The sequence below is a fragment of the Glycine soja genome, chromosome 4 (assembly GCF_004193775.1).
Source record: "Glycine soja cultivar W05 chromosome 4, ASM419377v2, whole genome shotgun sequence".
In the NCBI taxonomy this organism is placed as follows: domain Eukaryota; kingdom Viridiplantae; phylum Streptophyta; class Magnoliopsida; order Fabales; family Fabaceae; genus Glycine; species Glycine soja.
The window spans coordinates 12,595,028-12,620,059 of NC_041005.1; the positions used below are offsets into that span (position 1 = coordinate 12,595,028).

At 29.3% G+C, this 25,032-nt stretch overlaps 1 pseudogene; it reads right to left on the reverse strand.

The window, feature by feature from the left end:
- Positions 1 to 248: 248 nt before the first annotated feature.
- LOC114410568 lies at positions 249 to 23,547 on the reverse strand (annotated as a pseudogene).
- Between the last annotated feature and the right edge of the window lie 1,485 nt (positions 23,548 to 25,032).

Consider the following 25,032-nt stretch of genomic DNA (forward strand, 5'->3'; position numbering starts at 1 on the left):
ATGAATTGTTGGAATAGTTTTCTAGAATGCAACAAAGTTTGTGCTTCCTTTGATCTGGACTGTAGTCTATAAGCAAACCATTCTCTCATCGTTAGACGATTTCTCTTCCTTTTCTGCTGCTAGGTGTACAACGGTGAAGTATATCATGTCTATATCCATATTCACCATAAGGGAAGAGTAAAGGGTATTGGAGTCCTAGATAGCTAGAGTGTAATTCATGGATTCTTTGTAATTCTCCATTTTGAGGTTTAACAATAATATCCCTTCTTGAGTCTGAACTCAAAATCACAAACAATTAGAGCCGCAACTTTAGAAACATTTGGGAGATTGTATGTACGACCATCTTTCTCACGTGTAGCTTTCAATCTCAATTTTACATTATCGACTTGAGTATCTGCCAATCTGTCCCTGGCCATTCTAAAATTTTTTGCATGAACATTGTACTCATCCAGCATTTGACTTAAAGTTGAAACAATCTCTGGTTGAATTCCAACATGTTGACTGCAAAAAACAATATAAAAACAGATCCATTGGTGTGACGAAAAATGCTTTCACAATTAGAATACTTCATATTTGATAATAAAAGAAACAAAAGAAGTACTACCTCATTGTATTAACTCTATTTTCAATTTCATTCTGCGTATCAAAGATATACAATTGTGAAAATTTTGGTTGCTTTCCAGGCATTGGTAATAAGCTGCCTATTCGATGGCATGGTTGACGCTGAATTCTAATTGTAGGAGGTCCTCTACTTTCATTAATTGATTTGTCTAGCTTAATACCAGCACACGTAAAGGCAAACATCATGTTGTATGTCCGTATGTTACACTTATAATTTTTACTATCACTCGCTTTACCATCAAACAGAAGTCGTTCAAGATATCTCAAATGCTTAGTGGTATTGACCTTGATTCAGGAAAGTGTTGTTTTGTGGTCAACAACATCTCAAATGTGTGTGAATAAACAAACTAAGCATAAACAATGGTCAACAGCATCTCAAATGCTTAGTGGTATTGACCTTGATTCAGGAAGGTGTTGTTTTGTGGTCAACAACATCTCAAATGTATGTGAATAAACAAACTAAGCATAAACAATGGTCAACAGCATCTCAAATGCTTAGTGGTATTGACCTTGATTCAGGAAGGTGTTGTTTTATGGTCAACAACATCTCAAATGTGTGTGAATAAACAAACTAAGCATAAACAATGGTCAACAACATCTCAAATGCTTAGTGGTATTGACCTTGATTCAGGAAGGTGTTGTTTTGTGGTCAACAACATCTCAAATGTGTGTGGATAAATAAACTAAGCATAAACAATGGTCAACAACATCTCAAATGCTTAGTGGTATTGACCTTGATTCAGGAAGGTGTTGTTTTATGGTCAACAACATCTCAAATGTGTGTGGATAAATAAACTAAGCATAAACAATGGTCAACAACATCTCAAATGCTTAGTGGTATTGACCTTGATTCAGCAAGGTGTTGTTTTGTGGTCAATAACATCTCAAGTTTGTGTGGATAAACAAACTAAGCATAAACAATGGTCAACAACATCTCAAATGCTTAGTGGTATTGACCTTGATTCAACAAGGTGTTGTTTTGTGGTCAACAACATCTCAAATGTGTGTGGATAAACAAACTAAGCATAAACAATGGTCAATAGCATCTCAAATGCTTAGTGGGAAACTTGCTGAGCTTTATGAATCTGAGAAATAATGATTCATGAACGAATGATGTGTGTGGATAAACGAAATAGAATCAAACCAGGATTGATGTGTTTGATGTGTGTGGATAAACGAAAATTAGGAATTAATGCTAAGATAGTGTTTGATGTGTGTGGATAAACGAAATAGAATCAAAATATACCATTTCTCAACACAATATTGTGTTTTGTTCTATTTTTATGATTGACCAAAGCTAGAATAGAACCCATTAGAGGATTGAGTGAAGGAATAAAATAGCTAACTTGAACAAGTGCAGAAGAAGACTTAAATTCTTACTAAAATGTACAAATTTGGATGACTCTAATAGAAGTAACCCACTACTTTAAACTAATTCAATTGCCATAACATGTTCACTTCATTATGATATCAATGTCAATTCCCTCCCTTGTTGGCTATCACAACTAGGACCATTCCTTGTTATACTGCTTGTGACAATTCCATCTAGGAACAATATATATTAATATATAGAACAATATTGATGTTCAGTCTGAAATAGAAATAAGAACAGCTAGTAAAAGTTGCAATCATTATAGGATTTGGATTAATTGTTCTCCTAACCCTCATAAAACTTCCTCTCTAAATGTTTTCTATATACACTAATTGATTGTCCTTATAGCATTCTATCTAGAAATAATCCACATTAACCAATATGTTTTTGTTGACCAGTTCTATAAAAAGCTAATAATGCTAGTCTAAATATGTTGTGAACGTTGAAATTGAAGTTAGTAGTGTGACCGCCGAATAATGAATGTTTTCTCCATTTAAGACATGAATAAAATTCATTGTCTTTGTTCAAAGCAAAGGAGGTTGGGCTGCTTTTTGAAGAATGAAATGATTGCAGGCCTTTGAGCTTTAGAGGGAGCAAAATAAATTCATAGACATTAGGCAGGTGAGTTAGGTGAAGCAATGATTTCCCATTTTCCTTTTTCTCTCAAGGATCAACATTTAATAAAGTTTTAGGGATTTGTCCTAATCATATTACTTTTGAACTTAATTTGCTGAGGTTGTCTAGGCGTTTGAATCAGTTTTCTGATACCACATTCAGTTCTAAGTGGCAATTACATCAAAGACAATTACATATTCGCATTAAATCAAATTGAAACAGTAGATATTCTCCAAAATGACAATATTTATCAAATCTTTAGCATACATTCAGAGTTGATCCTAATAACCAAAATTCCTAATTTCAAAAAAAACTCACAATGTATCAAATAATTGGCAATTTTTCAAATAAAATGAAGTTGCGAGTAGTTTACGGATCAAGTGATCCGTAAACTACTTAATATGCTTTACGGATCACTTGATCCGTAAACAACCCAACAACTTCCCGACAGCGTTTTCTGCCATCGCCGGCAAAAACCAAAACCCGAACGACAAACTTACCACGAAGAAGAAGAAGAAACGCGAAGAAGAAGCTCAAACGTGAAGACCCACACCACAAGCGCGAAGACCCACACCTTCCTCCTAAACACGGAAACAATGGCGGCGATGGCGGCGAAGAAGAAGAAGAATGAAGAAGCTGCGGGGGAGGAAGAAGAAAACTGAAGAAGCAGAACCGTTGGAGGAAGAAGAAGAGCATGCGCGGGAGAGAGAGAGAGGCGAGAGAGTTATTTCTTTAAAAAAAAATAGTAAGGGCTTAAAGGACTTTTCACCATAATTGTTGGGTGCACCAACAATACTGTTGGGTGCACCTAACAGCACTCATAATAGTTTTGATTGGGCCCATGTTATTTCATACATTTTTTCCCTACTTTTTTTTAGTTTTCAAAGAAGACTGTAGACAATTGTTAATCATATCTTCCATAATTGTTAGATAGAGCTATTTTTATTTTTTGTTATTAAATTTAGTTAAATATCCTCACCTTTTATCTCTCATTCCTTTTCTTCTTCAAAACTTTCTATTTTATAATACATAATTGAGAAAGGTTTGAAAAAGAAAAGGAATAAGAAGTAAGGATGAAGATATTTAATGTTATTTCATACATTTTTTCCCTAAGTTTACACTTTTTTTAGTTTTCAAAAAAAATATTGTAGGCAATTGTTAAACATATCCTTCATGATAATTAGATAAATCCCTTTTTATTTTTTGTTATAAAATTTAGTTAAATATTCCCACCTCTTATCTCTCGTTCCTTTTCTCCTTCAAAACTTTCTATTTTATAATACATAATTGAGAAAGATTTGAAAAAGAAAAGGAATGAGAAATATGGGTGACAATATTTAAAAAATTTAATAACAAAAATAATGTTCTACATAATTTGTGTGTGTGTGTGTGTGCGCGTGAGAGATTAAATCAAAGCATACATAGAAAATGATGAGTAGTATAATCATTTTTATGGACCAAAAAAGGAAGGAGAAGGAAAGACATTGAATCATTCAACCATGACATGAAAAATAAAGGAAAAAGACACCAAGCCTTTGATTTAGCTAAATTGGTCTTCATATTAAAATCCGACTTTGAATCTGATCACGATAAGGAAGACGAGCTATATTCATCAAATCAAGACTAGAAAGAGACTTAATTACATAATAATTAAGAAAATGAAATCATCAACTTATGAAACCTAGCCAAGTTAATGACATTAACTTCTTGAGTGTTCTGTAATTGGGTTTGTTCCTACTCTTGGTTTGACAACATAGCTCACTAGCCTTCTCAGGATTTTATTCAGAGTCAAATTCTAATTCAAAGACCGATTCAACTAAATCAAAGGTTTGATATCTTTTTCCTTTGTTTTTTTATGACGTGGTTGGCTTATTCAATATGGTTTTTCTTCTCCTTCCTTTTTGGTCAAAAGCAATGATTTTACTATTCATCCTCCTCTTTTTATGCTCTTATTCATTTTCATATACAATTATTTTATTTATCCAAACCATATATACAAACTAAGACATGACTTAACACTATATATGGCATTATCATGATATGTTTATCTATCATTAGATTTAAAAGACATGTGTTCATTAGCTTTATGTACTTATGTAATTTAAATATCAATATTTATTATTTTATCATCATATAAAAAGTATTTTTCACTAAATATGCTTTTAGATTACACACAGGTAATAATTTATATGTGTGTGTGTGTGTGTGTGTGTGTGTGTGTGGCTTGGATTAATAAAATAGTTGTGTATGAAATTGAATCAAAGCATACAGAGAAAATGATGAGTAGTATAATCATTGTTATTGACCAAAAAAGAAAGGAGAACGAAAGACATTGAATTATTCAACCATGACATGAAAAATAAAGGAAAAAGACACCAAGCCTTTGATATAGGTAAATTGGTCTGCATATTAAAATTCAACTTTGAATCTGATCACAATAAGGAAGACGAGCTATATTCAGAGTGGAATTCTAATTCGAAGACCAATTAAGCTAAATCAAAGGTTTGATCTCTTTTTCCTTTGTTTTTTTATGTCATGATTGGCTTATTCAATATGGCTTTCCATCTCATTCCTTTTTGGTCAAAAGCAATGATTTTGTTATTCATCCTCCTCTTTTTATGCTCTAATTCATTTTCGTATACAATTATTTTATTTATCCAAACCATATATAAAAACTAAGACATGATTTAACACTATATATGGAATTATCATGCAATGTATATCTAGCATTAGATTTAAAAGACATGTGTTCTTTAGCTTTATGTACTTATTTAATTTAAATATCCATATTTATTATTTTATCCTCATATAAAAATATTTTCACTAAATATGCTTTTAGATTACACACACAATATATATATATATATATATATATATATATATATATTAATAAAATAGATGTGTATGAAATTGAATCAAAGCATAAAGAGAGAATGATAAGTAGTATAATTATTGTTATGGACCAAAAAAGAAAGGAGAAGGAAAGACATATTGAATCATTCAATCATGACATGAAAAATAAAGGGAAAAGACACCAAGCCTTTGATATAGGTAAATTGGTCTTCATATTAAAATCCGACTTTGAATCTGATCACGATAAGGAAGACGAGTTATATTCATCAAATCAAGACCAGAATGAGACATAATTAAAAAACAATTAAGAAAATGAAATCATCAACTTATGAAACCTGACCAAGTTAATGACATTAACTTCTTGATTGATTTGTAATTGAGTTTGTTCGTACGCTTCAATTGACAACATAGCTCATTAGTCTTGTCATGATTTTATTCAGAGTGGAATTCTAATTCGAAGACCAATTAAGTTAAATTAAAGGTTTGATCTCTTTTTCCTTTGTTTTTTTATGTCATGACTGGCTTATTCAATATGGCTTTCCTTCTCATTCCTTTCTGGTCAAAAGCAATGATTTTGTTATTCATCCTCCTCTTTTTATGCTCTTATTCATTTTCATATACAATTATTTTATTTATCCAAACCATATATATAAACTAAGACATGACTTACCACTACATATGGCATTATCATGCAATGTATATCTTGCATTAGATTTAAAAGACCTATGTTCATTAGCTTTATGTACTTATGTAATTTAAATATCAATATTTACTATTTTATCCAGATATAAAAAGTATTTTTCACTAAATATACTTTTAGATTACACACACGTAATAATTTATATACATTTATATATATATGGTTTGGATTAATAAAATAGTTGTGTATAAAATTGACTCAAAGCATACAGAGAAAATGATGAGTAGTATAATCCTTGTTATGGACCAAAAAAGAAAGGAGAAGGAAAGACATATTGAATTATTCAACCATGACATGAAAAATAATGGAAAAAGACACCAAACCTTTGATATAGGTAAATTGGTCTTCATATTAAAATCCGATTTTGAATCTGATCACGATAAGAAAGTCGAGTTATATTCATCAAATCATGACCAGAATGAGACATAATTACAAAACAATAAAGAAAATGAAATCATCAACTTATGAAACCTAGCCAAGTTAATGACATTAACTTCTTGATTGTTTTGTAATTGTGTTTGTTCCTACTCTTCATTTGACAACATAGTTCATCAGTCTTGTCAAGATTTATTTAGAGTGGAATTCTAATTCGAAGACCAATAAAGCTAAATCAAAAGTTTGATATCTTTTTCCTTTGTTTTTTTATGTCATGGTTGGCTTATTCAATATGGTTTTCCTTCTCATTCCTCTTTGGTCAAAACCAATGATTTTTCTATTCATCCTCCTCTTTTTATGCTCTTATTCATTTTCATATACAATTATTTTATTTATCCAAACCATATATATAAACTAAGACATGACTTAACACTACATATGGCATTATCATGCAATGTATATCTAGCATTAGATTTAAAAGACCTATGTTCATTAGCTTTATGTACTTATGTAATTTAAATATCAATATTTATTATTTTATCCAGATATAAAAAGTATTTTTCACTAAATATACTTTTAGATTACACACACGTAATAATTTATATATATATATATATATATGGTTTGGATTAATAAAATAGTTGTGTATAAAATTGACTCAAAGCATACAGAGAAAATGATGAGTAGTATAATCATTGTTTTGGACCAAAAAAGAAAGGAGAAGGAAAGACATATTGAATTATTCAACCATGACATGAAAAATAACGGAAAAAGACACCAAACCTTTGATATAGGTAAATTGGTCTTCATATTAAAATCCGACTTTGAATTTGATCACGATAAGGAAGACGAGTTATATTTATCAAATCAAGACCAGAAAGAGACATAATTACAAAACAATTAAGAAAATGAAATCATCAACTTATGAAACCTGGCCAAGTTAATGACATTAACTTCTTGATTGATTTGTAATTGAGTTTGTTCCTACTCTTCATTTGACAACATAGCTCATTAGTCTTGTCATGATTTTATTCAGAGTGGAATTCTAATTCGAAGACCAATTAAGCTAAATCAAAGGTTTGATATCTTTTTCCTTTGTTTTTTTATATCATGATTGGCTTATTCAATATGGCTTTCCTTCTCATTCCTTTTTGGTCAAAAGCAATGATTTTGTTATTCATCCTCCTCTTTTTATGCTCTTATTCATTTTCATATGCAATTATTTTATTTATCCAAACCATATATATAAACTAAGACATGACTTACCACTACATATGGCATTATCATGCAATGTATATCTAGCATTAGATTTAAAAGACCTATGTTCATTAGCTTTATGTACTTATGTAATTTAAATATCAATATTTATTATTTTATCCAGATATAAAAAGTATTTTTCACTAAATATACTTTTAGATTACACACACGTAATAATTTATATATATTTATATATTTTATATATATATATATATATATATATATATATATATATATATATATATATATATATATATATATATATATATATATATATGGTTTGGATTAATAAAATAGTTGTGTATAAAATTGACTCAAAGCATACAGAGAAATTGATGAGTAGTATAATCATTGTTATGGACCAAAAATGAAAGGATAAGGAAAGACATATTGAATTATTCAACCATGACATGAAAAATAACGGAAAAAGAAATCAAACCTTTGATATAGGTAAATTGGTCGTCATATTAAAATCTGGCTTTGAATTTGATCATGATAAGGAAGACGAGTTATATTAATCAAATAAAGACCAGAAAGGTACATAATTACAAAACAATTAAGAAAATGAAATAATCAACTTATGAAACCTGGCCAAGTTAATGACATTAACTTCTTGATTGATTTGTAATTGTGTTTGTTCCTACTCTTCGTTTGACAACATAGTTCATCAGTCTTGTCATGATTTTATTCAGAGTGAAATTCTAATTTGAAGATCAATTAAGCTAAATCAAAGGTTTGATATCTTTTTCCTTTGTTTTTTTATGTCATGTTTGGATTATTCAATATGGTTTTCCTTCTCATTCCTTTTTGGTCAAAAGCAATGATTTTGTTATTCATCCTCCTCTTTTTATGCTGTTATTCATTTTCATATACAATTATTTTATTTATCCAAACCATATATATAAACTAAGACATGACTTAACACTACATATGGCATTATCATGCAATGTATATCTAGCATTAGATTTAAAAGACATGTGTTCTTTAGCTTTTTGTACTTATTTAATTTAAATTTCCATATTTACTATTTTATCCTCATATAAAAATATTTTCACTAAATATGCTTTTATAGATTACACACACATAATATACATATACATATATATATATACATATATATATATATATATATATATATATATATATATATGGTTTGGATTAATAAAATAGTTGTGTTTGAAATTGAATCAAAACATAAAGAGAAAATGATGAGTAGTATAATCATTGTTATGGACCAAAAAATAAGGGAGAAGGAAAGAGATATTGAATCATTCAATCATGACATGAAAAATAAAGGAAAAAGACACCAAGCCTTTGATATAGGTAAATTGGTCTTCATACTAAAATTCAACTTTGAATCTGATCACGATAAGGAAGACGAGTTATATTCATCAAATCCAGACCAGAATGAGACATAATTACAAAACAATTAAGAAAATGAAATCTTCAACTTATGAATCCTGGCCAAGTTAATGACATTAACTTCTTGATTGATTTGTAATTGTGTTTGTTCCTACTCTTCGTTTGACAACATAGTTCATCAGTCTTGTCATGATTTTATTCAGAGTGAAATTCTAATTTGAAGATCAATTAAGCTAAATCAAAGGTTTGATATCTTTTTCCTTTGTTTTTTTATGTCATGTTTGGATTATTCAATATGGTTTTCCTTCTCATTCCTTTTTGGTCAAAAGCAATGATTTTGTTATTCATCCTCCTCTTTTTATGCTGTTATTCATTTTCATATAAAATTATTTTATTTATCCAAACCATAAATATAAACTAAGACATGACTTAACACTACATATGGCATTATCATGCAATGTATATCTAGCATTAGATTTAAAAGACATGTGTTCTTTAGCTTTATGTACTTATTTAATTTAAATATCCATATTTATTATTTTATCTTCATATAAAAATATTTTCACTAAATATGCTTTTATAGATTACACACACATAATATACATACATATATATATATATATATATATATATATATATGGTTTGGATTAATAAAATAGTTGTGTTTTGAAATTGAATCAAAACATAAAGAGAAAATGATGAGTAGTATAATTATTGTTATGGACCAAAAAATAAGGGAGAAGGAAAGAGATATTGAATCATTCAATCATGACATGAAAAATAAAGGAAAAAGACACCAAGCCTTTGATATATGTAAATTGGTCTTCATACTAAAATTCAACTTTGAATCTGATCACGATAAGGAAGACGAGTTATATTCATCAAATCCAGACCAGAATGAGACATAATTACAAAACAATTAAGAAAATGAAATCTTCAACTTATGAAACCTGGCCAAGTTAATGACATTAACTTCTTGATTGATTTGTAATTGTGTTTGTTCCTACTCTTCGTTTGACAACATAGTTCATCAGTCTTGTCATGATTTTATTCAGAGTGAAATTCTAATTTGAAGATCAATTAAGCTAAATCAAAGGTTTGATATCTTTTTCCTTTGTTTTTTTATGTCATGTTTGGATTATTCAATATGGTTTTCCTTCTCATTCCTTTTTGGTCAAAAGCAATGATTTTGTTATTCATCCTCCTCTTTTTATGCTCTTATTCATTTTCATATACAATTATTTTATTTATCCAAACCATATATATAAACTAAGATATGACTTAACACTATATATGGCATTATCATGCAATGTATATCTAGCATCAGATTTAAAAGACATGTGTTCATTAGCTTTATGTACTTATGTAATTTAAATATCAACATTTTTTATTTTATCCTAATATAAAAAGTATTTTTCACTAAATATGCTTTTAGATTACACACACGTAATAATTTATATATATATATGGTTTGGATTAATAAAATAGTTGTGTATGAAATTGAATCAAAGCATAAAGAGAAAATGATGAGTAGTATAATCATTGTTATGGACCAAAAAAGAAAGGAGAAGGAAAGACATATTGAATCATTCAATCATGACATGAAAAATAAAGGAAAAAGACACCAAGTCTTTGATATAGGTAAATTGGTCTTCTTATTAAAATCCGACTTTGAATCTGATCACGATAAGGAAAATGAGCTATATTCATCAAATCAAGACCAGAAAGAGACATAATTACATAAAAATTAAGAAAATAAAATCATCAACTTATGAAACCTAGCCAAGTTAATGACATTAATTTCTTGATTGTTTTGTAATTGGGTTTGTTCCTACTCTTCGTTTGACAACATAGCTCATCAGTCTTGTCATGATTTTATTCAGAGTGGAATTCTTATTCGAAGACCAATTCAGCTAAATCAATATTTATTATTTTATCCTCATATATAAAATATTTTCAAAAAATATTCTTTTAGAATACACACACGTAATTACCCCACAACATCTCCCTTATTATGTCGGTTATTTGGGGCTTTCGAGATTGCATGTATGAACTAGCCAATGCAAGATGTTAAATTTTTTTAATTAATTGTTAGAGTGGATGTAAACTTTTTTTTGTTACATCATTTCTAAATAGAATTGATGTAATACATGCCCGTTTCCAAAACAAAATTCTCTCACACCATAAATCCAAACCAAAGCACAAAACAAGGAACAATAGTTCAAAAAAAGTCCCCAATTAAATCAACACAAAGGACTTGTTGAAACCAGAACACAACAAAAATCAATCAATCAGTCAAAAACAATATATTACCTAAATAAAAAAGACACGGCATGAAAGAAAGGAGAAATTCATAGTACACAATTGAGTATCAAAATAGTGTTACCTCCACGAAGAATTGCACGATGAAGTTGTCAAATCTATGAGTGATGGAAAGGAACCCTAGTGAGTGCATGGAAGATTGAGTGAGGGAGAAGTAGGTCCAGATCCACTCTACCACTAAGGTATCAACCATCTCTCAAAATAATTGTTCCATCTTGTGTTGCAACAGCCACTCAATCAATAGAAAAACAAACAATGCTCCAAAAAATCCCAATCAAATCACCACAAAAAAGTATTTGTCGAAGCCTAAACACCCAAAAAAATATAAATAAAACAATCACTCAAAAGCAATAGATTACCTAAATGAAAAATAAAATACATGGATTAAAATGTGGAAAATTTAAAGTATATAATTAAGTTATCAAAACAATGTTACCTCAATGGAGAATTGCTTGATGAAGTGTTGAAGTCAAGATGTGAGATTTAGATCCAGATTGTCACTAAGGCAACAACTGTCACCTAGAATCACTGCTCTATCTGGTGTAGTAGCCAATGATGTTGGAATCATAGTCCAAATTGTATGAACGTTTGATTCAATGATTTTTGAAGAAACATATATATTGCATCGTTGTTGGGATTGTTGGAGTGTGAGATTAGAGTAAATTTGCACTCTTTCATGTGGGATCTGTGATCCTATCCACCCTAATTCCTCATGTCATTGTTGGATATAGTGTTGCAACTTGTGTTGTTGTCAAACAACCTTTGTTCTCAAAGCCGCTGGCCTCCTAGTACTCTTCTATTTGCGCTCTTTGTCTACCATAAGGAATTAGGGTTGCACTTGTTCTTGGACTTTCACGGCTGATGACACTTAGCATTTATAAGAGAAATTGGTGGGTCTTAGGGTTTCAAGGGAATTGGGCCAATTTTTTTTTCTTTTTTAAATTTGATTTGTTAGGCCTTAATTAGAGTCCAATTTAGTTTTTTTTAAATGCAAAATATTACATATAATATAATAAATAAAGAAGAAGAGTAATAATGAATACAATAGTATTATAAATGTAATTAACTAACAAAAAAATAAAACATAACAAAGAATATATTAATATGATATAAAAAATAAAGAAAAATAGAAATAAAAGTTATATATTATATATAAGTATTTTAGGTAGGAAAATGTTGGATCTTATGATCCAAATCACATCCCCACCACCACCTCTTGATCCTAGGTAAGATCTTGATTTCAACAACCATGGTAGCAACAAATACCAAATTGAAGGATAAAATGTAAAAGGTTTAATTGAGTAACACTATAGACACTAGATCTAAAAGAACTCTCCATGTAAAATCAAGGTTGTAGTCCAGATGCATCAAGATCCAACTTTTCTTCACACAAGAGCAAGGTTGTAGCAAAGATGAGTTGACAAAGACACATTGGGGTTAAGTGAGATCCAACCAATGGCTCTAGCTATTGTCTTTATGTGGCAGAAAAAAGGTCAAGGCAAGAGGGAGAAAAGAGCATCATCTTCAAAAAAAAAGAGATCCAATCATCTCAAAATTGCTTTATCAATTTTGAATCCTCAAAGAATAAACATTATTATATAGAGCAAACAACTCTTACAATCTCATGGACAAAGTGGGTTTAGAACGTACTGCTATAATATTAGGGGCAAAATGATTTTAGAATGTAAAAAACAATGAGTAATATCATATGCTAAGTTGGACATTGGTTACAACCATGGGTGATAGATATGATCAACTCATACAATAAAATTATAAGATAAATTGTTTTTGTTCGAGGAGGGTTCATATAACATACTAATTGTGAAGTCATTCAACTTAATCTTATAACTTTGTCAATAGACATTCTCTAATATTTTTGAAGAATCCAATATATTGTTCAATAAAGTATTTTACTTATTGACGTTAAATAGATAGTTTTTTTAAAAAAATTGCTATAAAAGCATAGAAATATAAAGTAAATAACAGGATCCTAGGATAATTTTGGATAAAAGAGAAAATTGAAATTTTCATTTAAGGATATTCTGTTATTAGAGTTTTTGTTTTCAAGAAAAATTATATCTTTTCCATTATTTCTTATTTTCTTTTAGAATTAAATTATTTTTATTTATAAATAAAATTTAACATTTCTTTCCTTTTCCTCTTGATGTCTTCACCAAAAGATACCTCACATACTTATTTTTAGATTATTAACAAATATTTTATTTATTCACATTAACTAGTCAATAAATTATTTAAAAGTTTGCTATGAATGAATAGGAACAAAAGGAAAATTTTGGATAAGAAATGAAGGAATTGAGATTTTTTATAAAAATTATCATATCACTTTTCGATTTTTTATAAAAATTATCATATCACTTTTCGATTTTTCTTGTTTGTTTGTAGAAGAAAATATATTTTGCATTTATAAAAAAATTAACCGCTCTTTTCTTTTCCTCCTAATTTTTTCATGAATAGATACAGAAACATTTTGTTTTTAGATTGTTATAAAATTATTCATTTATTGATATTAACCGTTAAACTTTTCTTATGAAGTTTACTACATGTAAAAGCATAGGAATGAAATAAAGTAATTTGTACAATCCTAGTGATAAATTTAGATAAAAAGGAAAGGTGAAATTTTAATTCAAAGTAAATATTCTATTAATTAACATATATTTTTACAATATTAGATAACTTTTCTCTTATTCCTTATTCTCTCTTAGCAAATAATTTTTTTGGTTGTTAACTAAAATTTTGAACTGTCTTTCATTTTCCTCCTAGATTCTTCATGAAAAGATAGGTCAATTTTTTTTTTTTGTATTGTTATAAAATTATTTATTCATTCACATTAATTAGTTAAAAAATTTAAAAGGTTTCTATGAAAGCATAGGAATAAAAAGTAAATAATAAAATCCCAGTGATAATTATAGATAAAATATAAAGGAAGATAAAATAAATATTTTATTATGATTTCTTTCTAAATAAACATATTATATAGCTTTCCCTTTATTTCTTATTTTCTTTAATAAAATATTTTTTTATTTGTAAATAGAAATTTAACATCTATTTTCTCTTCTTCCTAATTTATTCATGATACCTTAAAATTTTTGTTTTTAGATTGTTATAAAATGTTTTTTTTTTCACATTTATTAGTTAAAAAATAATTTGAAAGTTTTTTTTTTATTGAAGCATAAGAATAGAAAGTAAATAATCAGATCCTAATACGATAATTTAAGATAAAAAAATAAAGGAATGTAAAATTTTCATTTAAAGTAAATATTCTATTATTTCAGTTTTCAGAATTTCAACGCACAAAATGAAGAAAAAATAAATTATTGCTTTGGAAATAATAGTACTTTTTGAGTTCTCAAAACATGCACTTAATCCGACTAGCACAATTTAGAGTAACTTTGAGATATAAATTATGGTAATAGAATTGTTTTTTGAAAACCGATGTGCAGCATCATATCCGGTGCTTAGTGAAGCAGTACTACTGATTTCTCAAGGCAAAGCCAAACTCATGAGAATGCTTGCTAATAACAAAGTGGAAGAAAATTAAATGCTTCACATGCTAATAAGTCACAGTATCAGATATATAAGGCTGTAATGAGGCAATGGAAAGAGAATAAGAAGAAATACAGTTTTCCTTTCCTTACCTTTTCTCTCTTAGGAGGCCCCTAGTCCTCCAACTCTAGGAATCTGTTTCTGAATCGTAACAATTAATATAGCTTTCATGAATAGCCCAAGTACAGAACCGCCAAAGCAAAGTTGCTTACACATTGCTACTGTTTCTATTATTCCAGAAAACCAGTTAGTCATAGTGTGAGAAGTGTTGGTAATAGTCAATGTGTTTTTCTTTTGGGAATGATGCAGATAGACTAGCTAGCATTTATAGGCTCAGGGAAGCCACGTTAATTACAGTCATGGACCAGATATACTAGTACTATTTAATTTAACAGTCTTAATTAACAAGTTAGATTTCCTTACACTACACTACTTTCTTTTTATATGACAAAATAGTTTAAAATATGCATTCAAACATTCTGTTTTTACCAAATAAGTCAAATGCAAAAGTGAGATGAGGATTAATTTTGACATGAAAATATCGTTTTTGAGAATTTAAGTAACATAGGAGTATACACCCAAAAAATTAAGTAACTTAGGATCGAGTATTGATATGAATCATTAATGGTTGAAAACAAGCACTCGTGGCTATTTAATAAAGGAATCTTACTGCTTAGAGAGCACTGAAATTTTGAAAGATAAACTATTTAACTAGCTCCAAAATCTCATAAATTCTAATAGTAGCATTTTGAGTTTGCCTAATTATAATAGGCAAAATAAGTGGACACCGTTTTGTACTGTGAACATGGAAAAAAAGAGTCATAACAAGTTTACTTAGGCTTATAGGGATATTCATATTCTGCGTCACACCAATTCACCCAAGAATGTTGGGAGAATAAAATTAAGAGCACACCCAAAGGAAAATAGACTGTTCAATTACCACCTAATTTTCTTGTTTTTGTTTTTTAAGTTTGGCTGCGTGGGGATCTCTTTGTTGTTTGCCTAAAACTGAAAGGTGCTATATCCAATATTTAATTTTCACATGTCCTAATGTAGTCGTTAATGAAAAAATGATATAGAATATAGTGCTTGTTTACAATGATGAATATAATTTTTTTATTTTTTTTATTAATTAAAAAATTTATTTGATCGTGCGATAAATAAGGTTTTTTTTGTAATTTTTTAATATTTTTTAAAATATTACTTGAAATAACATTTTCAAAAATATTAGTTTTTATTTTTTAATATTTTTTATTTTTATCCTCATTATATTTATTCAATTTTTAAAAAAATAAATCATCATAAATTTATTATTTTTCTATCATTTTATATTTTTAAACTACTTTAATAATTATTATTATCAAATATTTATAATTTAATAAATTAGTTTTTCTTTATATAATTAGTAGTTCATAAATAACGAATGAGTTAATTGCATTAACTCATGGGTAGATATGGCTAAGATATTTTAGTAATTAGTCTCCTAGAGCACGTCACCTTCACCCATAATTATCTTCATTGGTCTTTTTAAATTTGAAATGCTTAAATGGCGGACATGTATTATATTTAATTTGCAAAATGTTAAGATAGACAAAATTTTGGCGAGATATGAAGGAATTAATAAAACAAGATTGTTTGTTTGTTAATATACGAAAGAAATTAAGTGATTAACAGAGTTGCTAATACAATACAAGTTGCACCATAGTTTGGCACAACTATAGCTTATGTTTAATTTTGCGGCGGGGTCAAGGAAATTCAGTAAATTTTCATGAAGCTATTTTGTATCTCTTTCTACTGTTTTAATAATATCAAGAATTAATTATACTTCTCAAAATTAAGGTAATACCATAAAAAATATTTATTTATTATTTTCCTTTCATCATAATATAGTAATTGATTATTTCTTATTATAAATCTAATCCAAACCCACTGCTTATCATATGTACTACATGATAGGATGGTAATGATCAACCCTAATAATAAAACCCTATCTTATGATATGTAGAAAAAGATAATAAAGTAAATTTAATAAATATTTTGGAATAAAAATGAAATAAAATATAAGAAGCTGAAAGTTAAAATATTATATTTTACTAAAATAAACTTATTTACCAAAGGTTATTAATGGGATCAAACATACTTTTTTAACTAATAAAAAAACTAAAAAATAACTTAAAATACTTGTTAAACATATTAAAGAAAGAAACTCATAAAAAATACTCATAGTAGTTGCATAAACTTTACCCTTTAATCTCTATACTTAAAAATCATATCATTTAGTTTTATTATAAACTAGTCTTGTTTGGTTAGCGTTTTTTAGTTGTTCATGGACACCAACGTGATAAAGCTGTTTAACAGGGAAATAGAAATTAACACTAAAGCATTAATCTAGTTGTTCATGGATAATTAACAAGAAAATAAAAATATTGTTCGTTGCACCAGCAACATAGCAAAAAAAAAAAAAAATTTGTTTGCTGCACCAGCAACATATTAACAGCAAAATGATAAACACAGCCTATTCACTGTCATCATCTTCCTAATCTTCCTTCCTCCTGATTATGATATCCCAAATTTTTTCATAATACCTATAATAAATAGAGATTTCATCTCCATCATCAAAATCCATTTCTTGAAGAAAATCATACCAATGTCGCACGGTTGTAAATAAATGTGATATCAATAACTGTGAATTAAGGAAGTACGAAGTAGATGAAGAGTTTTTGTTCGAATTTGAAGCCTAAGACCGTTGGTATTGTAGGGCAGTAACTGTCTAAATTTATCTTGGGCCAAGATATGAGCATTGGGCCAACTTCTAGAATTGATTGTTAACATTTCATTTTTTATGTATTATAGAGGGGGTATGAACGATTTATTTAAAGGTGATTATGTCATCTTGCATAACTGCATTTTTTAAATGTGGTTTTTTTGTGTAAAATAAGAATGATGTTGGTTTGAAGGAATGCAGTATATGCAGCATGATGTGCTACATTTGGACGATTGGCATGAACGATTTTTTAAAAATATTGTTTCAAGCATAATTATCATATAAGCAGTAACATATGAACGCTAGATATTTCATCATTGAACTTCAGCAATTAAAATTTCTATATTTTGCAGAGAAATAAAGCAAATTTGTTCATGTAAATGTCAAAGCAAATGTTAAGTTGTGATAAACTGCTAAATAATATAATATTAAGTAAATGAAATTATAAATGGAAGATATTAATGTGGTGATTAAGATTGCATACCTGGCAATGTTAAATTTAACATTGTAATATATGATATCATCTTTGGCTGTATGTTAGAATGTATATAAGTAAGATAACAGTTTGGAATTATTGCCAATAGATAGTACAATTTCTTGTTTGAAAATTTAGAGTTACCTTGTAAGATTTTTGAAAACCTCTTTGAAGACTACATTAGTAGTAGAAGTCATATTTTTTTGGTCTTTATCATGAATAATAACTTTTAATCCTTGCCTTGAATTGACCCTCGATAATGCAACGTATAATTGTCCATGGCTAAAAACTGGTTTTGGCAAATAAAGTCCAACCATAGAAAGTGATTGGCCCTGACACTTGTTAATCGTCATTGCATAAGATAGCATGATTGGAAACTGTCTTCTTAAAAGCTTGAAAGGCCATGGTGATTGTGAAGGTGACATTGACATTCTTGGGATGTAAACATTATCACCAACATTTTTGCCAAAAATGATTTCAGCTGCAATGACATGTTTGGCTAGTCTAGTAACTATTAATCTAGTACCATTACAGAGTCCTTGCGTTTGGTCTAAGTTTCTTAGCAACATTATAGGACTACCGATTTTTAGCTTGATACGATATTTGGCAGACCAGATGTGTTTAGTGAATTGAGAAAGTCAGTTGTGATTGATTGAAAATGCCAACTGTCAATGGTTTCTGACTTCTCTATATAATCAGAGCTTAAGTATTCCTTTTGTTCACCTATTAAATTTATTTGAGGTACCATACAAAGTTAAATAGAGAATAAATACTGAGTAGACCTTAGTTTTTGTAAATTTCATATGTGCATAAATACCTGGAATCAAGGAGAGTATATAATCATTGACCTCTTCAACTGTTTCATTGGTGAAACCTAATATTGCTCTAGATTTGAAGAAATCAGGATTACTGTGATGTTGATATAGATCTAGAATTGTTGATTTGACTATAGCATCAATGGGGTCATTATATTCAGTAATAAGTAGGTACTCAGGAATTTCAATTGTAGCATATCCATCATTTTGATTCCCAATAACTCCATCTCCAATATCTAGAATCCACTTTGCAAATTTATTAGTTTCTTGATCATCAATTAATTGGGCATTGCCTTGTAAACAAATGTTTTTGGTGAGTGTTAAGACTTCACAGGAAGGCCACATATATAATGAATTGATTGTTGCATTTATAATATCTGAACGACTTCCTCTTGGAATGACTGGTAGAATTTTTCGGAAATCTCCACCAAATATAATAACTTTGCCTCCAAAAATTTAATTGGGATTTTTTTTTCTTTAATAATGTCTCTTAAAGTTTGATCAAGTGCTTCAAAGCAAAATTTGTGTGCCATGGGTGCTTCATCCCAAATTATCAGATTTGTCTGATTTAACAATTCTACTAGCTGACTTCCTTGAAATATATTGCATATAGAGTCTTCAAAAATTGGCACAGGTATCTTAAATTTGGAATGAGCAGTCCTGCCTCATGGCAATAACAAAGAAGCTGTGCCGCTAGAAGCAACCATAATCACAATTTGATTTTTTGCCCTCAGTGAACTTGCTAATGTTGTCCATATGTATGTTTTTCCTGTACCTCCATATCCATATAGAAAAAACATGCCACCTTCATTGTTATTGACAACTTCCATAATTTTGTGATAAATTTTTTTTTGTTTGTCTAGAATAAAAAATAAGTTGAGATTTGATAGAAATGAAGAATTAGCGGATGTAAAATTAGAAAATACAGATGGAATTTAACTTTGTTAAATGCAATTTAAAATATACGAATTGGTAGATTACCTGTCATCGATAGAAAAAGATTTTCGAATTCTAATCTAGCCTCATCATTGTTGTAATTAAGTTCAGACAATATCAAGCTATTCTCTAGACATGATGCAGGATTTCCACCCTCAGGATATGGCATTGTAGGATAGTCTCTGAGTGATTTTTGGTTTGGATGCATAAGTTTTTCAATTTCCAATAATGTTAAATTTTTAAGTTGCTCATCATCAATGTGTAATTCTAACAAATGATAAAAGAGATAGTTAAACAATGCATATCTGTGATGTTATTCAATATAGAAAGTTACAAACTGATTAAAACTAACTTGTGTTCAAAGTTAATTTTTTTATAATGATATGCAATGTCTTCAGCTAACCAATTCCATATCTGATTCCAGAGTTCTTCAGGTTTAGTAATGACACCTGATAATAGTATTAACACAAATAATTTCCTCAAATAATTAGTTGTACCCTAGTCCTTAGCTTCTTTGATTGCTTCCACAAATTCTCTATCATCTTGCAAAAAACCCATTGCAAAGCATGCTTCTCTATATGTAGGGTATAGAACATTTTCAACTGTTCAAATATCTTCAAATGAAGTAGCTCCTTTACATGCAGTAAGCATCATTCTTAGATAAAACAATTCACCAGTGGTTGGTGGAACCCATATTAACCTGCCAATTGTATTGCCTTTCTTTCTAAGGTTCCATGATCTAGCCTTTTGGTTGTAGACAAATTTGGAAACAAATTGTGAATAAGTGAGATTTCTACCCTCTAAAAAACATTTGTTGCTATTCATCCAGGCTAAGAATTTTGATTCTAAAATACTTGGCTTTGACAGGATATCATCTATATCATCATCATCTTCATAAAAAACATTGTGTTGTCCTGGCATATGAAAATGTAATCTCTCCACATCAGGCTTTCTAGCATGTATTGGAAAACAAAAAATTCTCCAAGTAGATTCACATGGAGAAATATATCTGACAAAAAAAATCATAATTAAAAGAATTAATTAAAGAAATATTCAGTAACTTAAGTATACATGTTGAATTAATATTACCTGCAATCCACATATTCTTTAATCTCATCATTTTGACTGATAGCATTCTCAAGTGTACCATTATCATCATGAATAACAACAGCAGTGACTCTGTCATAACCTTTGTTTATATATTTAAATAGATATTTAATGGAAGTATTTTGATTACACCATTCAACATTTATATGTGCTTGGTATTTCCTCAGCAATTTTGCATTGTAAGGTACTATATATATATATTATCAATAATAACTCCATTCTTTGAAATGGTATGGTCATCATTTCTTATACGATAGATTGGATAGCCATTTGAATCTAAAACAGTTTGAGGGTGAAACATTTTTGGGTAAAAACAACTACACTTGCCTTCTTTCATACATGGAGACTTAGGTTGGAGAATTCCACATGGTCCATGTATCATATGATTTTGGACTAATGTATAGAGTTTAGGGTCATTTTCATGCGAAGGAATTTCTGCTGATATTATGTGGTCAATGACATCTGAAGATGGATATTTATTATCTGGATGTAAGAATAGCAATAAATGCACATGAGGAAGTCCTCTTTTTTTGAAATTCAATTGTGTGCATATCTGCAATTGTTAGCTAATTGTATTAATAGTGGAACATTAATATAGAAATTCTGTATAATTGTATTATATCAAGGAAAAATTAAAAAGAATAAACAAATGTGTAACTTTATAAAGCATATTAATGGCAAACTCACATGCGACAACTTTTCCAAGCAAGTGTTTTTTTGTTAAGTCAAAAAGCATCTGCTCATACTTCAATCTGAAAACACGTGAGATAAGATCCGGTCTATCTGTTGGTTTTAGATTCAAAGGTGCAAACACTCTTCGGATTTTAGGCCAATTTGGGTTACAGGTTAAAGTAATAAAAAGATTTGGAAAATCCACATGGCTGCATATTGCCATACCATCAAAATAAAGTTGGTCCATATAGCGTGGACTGCCAACAAAGGTTGACGGCAAAATCACTCTTTTTCCTTTAGAAGAGCCTTTACTGCTTCCAGCATCTAATGATGTTTGTAAACTGCAATACTTGTCAACTCTAAGTTTTTTTTATTGTTCCTAATGTAGCTAAGTCTTTCAGACTCAACCATCGTGTATGCTTCAACAATGAATTGTTGGAATATTTTTCTAGAATGCAACAAAGTTTGTGCTTCCTTTGATCTGGACTGTAGTCTATAAGCAAATCATTCTCTCATCGTTAGACAATTTCTCTTCCTTTTCCTGCTGCTAGGTGTACAACGGTGAAGTATATCAGGTCTATATCCATCTTCACCATAAGGGAAGAGTAAAGGGTATTGGAGTCCTAGATAGCTAGAGTGTAATTCATGGATTCTTTGTAATTCTCCATTTTGAGTTTCAACAATAATATCCCTTCTTGAGTCTGGATCAAAATCACCAACAATTAGAGCAGCAACTTCAGAAACATTTGGGAGATTGTATGTACGACCATCTTTCTCACATGTAGCTATCAATCTCAATTTTACATTATCGACTTGAGTATCTGCCAATTTGTCCCTGGCCATTCTAAAATTTTTTGCATGAACATTGTACTCATCCAGCATTTGACTTAAAGTTGAAACAATCTCTGGTTGAATTCCAACATGTTGACTGCAAAAAACAATATAAAAACAGATCCATTGGTGTGACAAAAAAATGTTTTTGCAATTGGAATACTTCATATTTGATAATAAAAGAAACAAAAGAAGTACTACCTCATTGTATTAACTCTATTTTCAATTTCATTCTGCGTATCAAAGATATACAATTGTGAAAATTTTGGTTGCTTTCCAGGCATTGGTAATAAGCTGCCTATTCGATGGCATGGTTGACCCTGAATTCTAATTGTAGGAGGTCCTCTACTTTCATTAATTGATTTGTCTAGCTTAATACCAGCAGACGTAAAGGCAAATATCATGTTGTATGTCCGTATGTTACACTGATAATTTTTACTATCACTCGCTTTACCATCAAACAGAAGTCGTTCAAGATATTTTGGTGGACTTTGTAATAATGGAAGCTCAACTTTCCCATCTCCACAACATAAGCTGAATTTTTGACTTGTTGTATTTCTACCTTTTGAAATTCTTTCATCATACCACATTTTTGCATTGCAATTTGTACATTGCATGGCCTGATCACCCAAGTCAGAATAGCCTGAAATTGTCTAATGAGATAGTGGAATTTAATTTAAAGGATACCAGTTGATATCCTTAACGTTATATCAAAGCTATAATTATAACCTTCAGTATCGATTGCAGCTTCATTAGTATTGGATTCACAATTTTCATCGCCAGAGACAGAATTAGAATCAGATGTTGTGACAATTTACGTTAGATATCATAGATATAATTAAAATTTGGGCAAAAAAGTGAGTAAGGATTTTCTATCATCATACCTTGTGGAGATTCAGAATTCATATCTTCTAATAAATTAGTTGTCATGACTTAAAAAATAGAGACAAATTAAGTCAAGTTGAACAGATTAATGTATTTATAAAAGAAAACATCTTATTTATAATTTCTCATCATGACATTGTATATCTTTTAGAGTGGAATCTATACTTGTCTCATGTGATCTGTCAGGCGGAGCCTTTTTTTTTGCAAGATACCTTTTCTATACATTTTGGCTTTACCTGAGGTACATGCATTTGCATGTGCATTCTTTTGCATGTTTGCAGTTGATATCAATGAAGCTCTTTGGTATATCAATTCACCACAACAAAGATTTGAAATACACAGAGACCAAATTATAGATCAAAGTAATTCCAAATGTTCAATTCTGTAATAAAAACAAAATTAAACATGCAAGTTGAATTTAAGTAGTTTCGAAAATCAGTCATGGATGAATGATCAGACTGAGCTATAAAGATATATTATATATAGAGGAGTAAGTTCTAGATATAGAATCCACTATGTGATTGATCTGCATTTTTAGAGGTAAAAAATTTAGAACGCAATTTACAACAAAGGATGGAATATTTTGTAAATTAATAAACAAATGTTAATTGACATCAACCAAGAGATGCCAAATATAAAATGCCGGTTTGGGGGATTAAATGTGATTTGACATTTTTATATAATGGATTTCATAATTAATAAGCAGATTTATCTTGGCATCCAAAATTACAGCTGAAGATTCATGCGTAAATTTTAATAAACAAATCTTAATTGACATAAAGCAAGAGATGCCAAATATCAAATCTGTGTTTGCTAGATTAAATGTGATTAGACATTTTGACAGTTATCATTATAATAAAAAAAAATCGAGCATCAAATTGAAATCACAACACAAAACTATAACTAAAGATGCAGGGTAGAGAAAACTTTGATATTGAATGTTGTCCAATCTCTCTTTAATTGATCAATGTGTCATATTTGCAATTCTCATCTCTAATAGAATCGAAATAATACTTGCCTTGAATCTGACCTCACTTAGCACTGATTATACTAAATTTCCAAATTAGCTGTGCAATACCAATCCTTGCCTTGAATCTGTCCTCACTTAGCACTGATTATACTAAATTTCCAAATTAGTTGTGCAATAACAATTTCGTATTTTACTGATTCTAATGACTTACCAATAATATTTGACTAGTAAAAGAACTGAGTTTTTAATTAGTAAATGTCAACTTATATTTTAGTTCATGTGCAATTCCCTCCAAAAAAACCTTAATTTGTGAGTTAGCTGGACTTGGCAACATTTATCAGCATTCTTGTATTGAACCGAAATAATCCTTGCATTCAATCTATCTTTATCAATTATCTTAACTCGTTAACATTCATAAGCTAACTTGAATTGATTACATACATTAAGATTTTGACAACAACAATGCACAGATTGGAATTGCATCACAAGGTTAACAAATAGAGTAATGCAAAGTCCCAAAAAACTACTGTTTCATT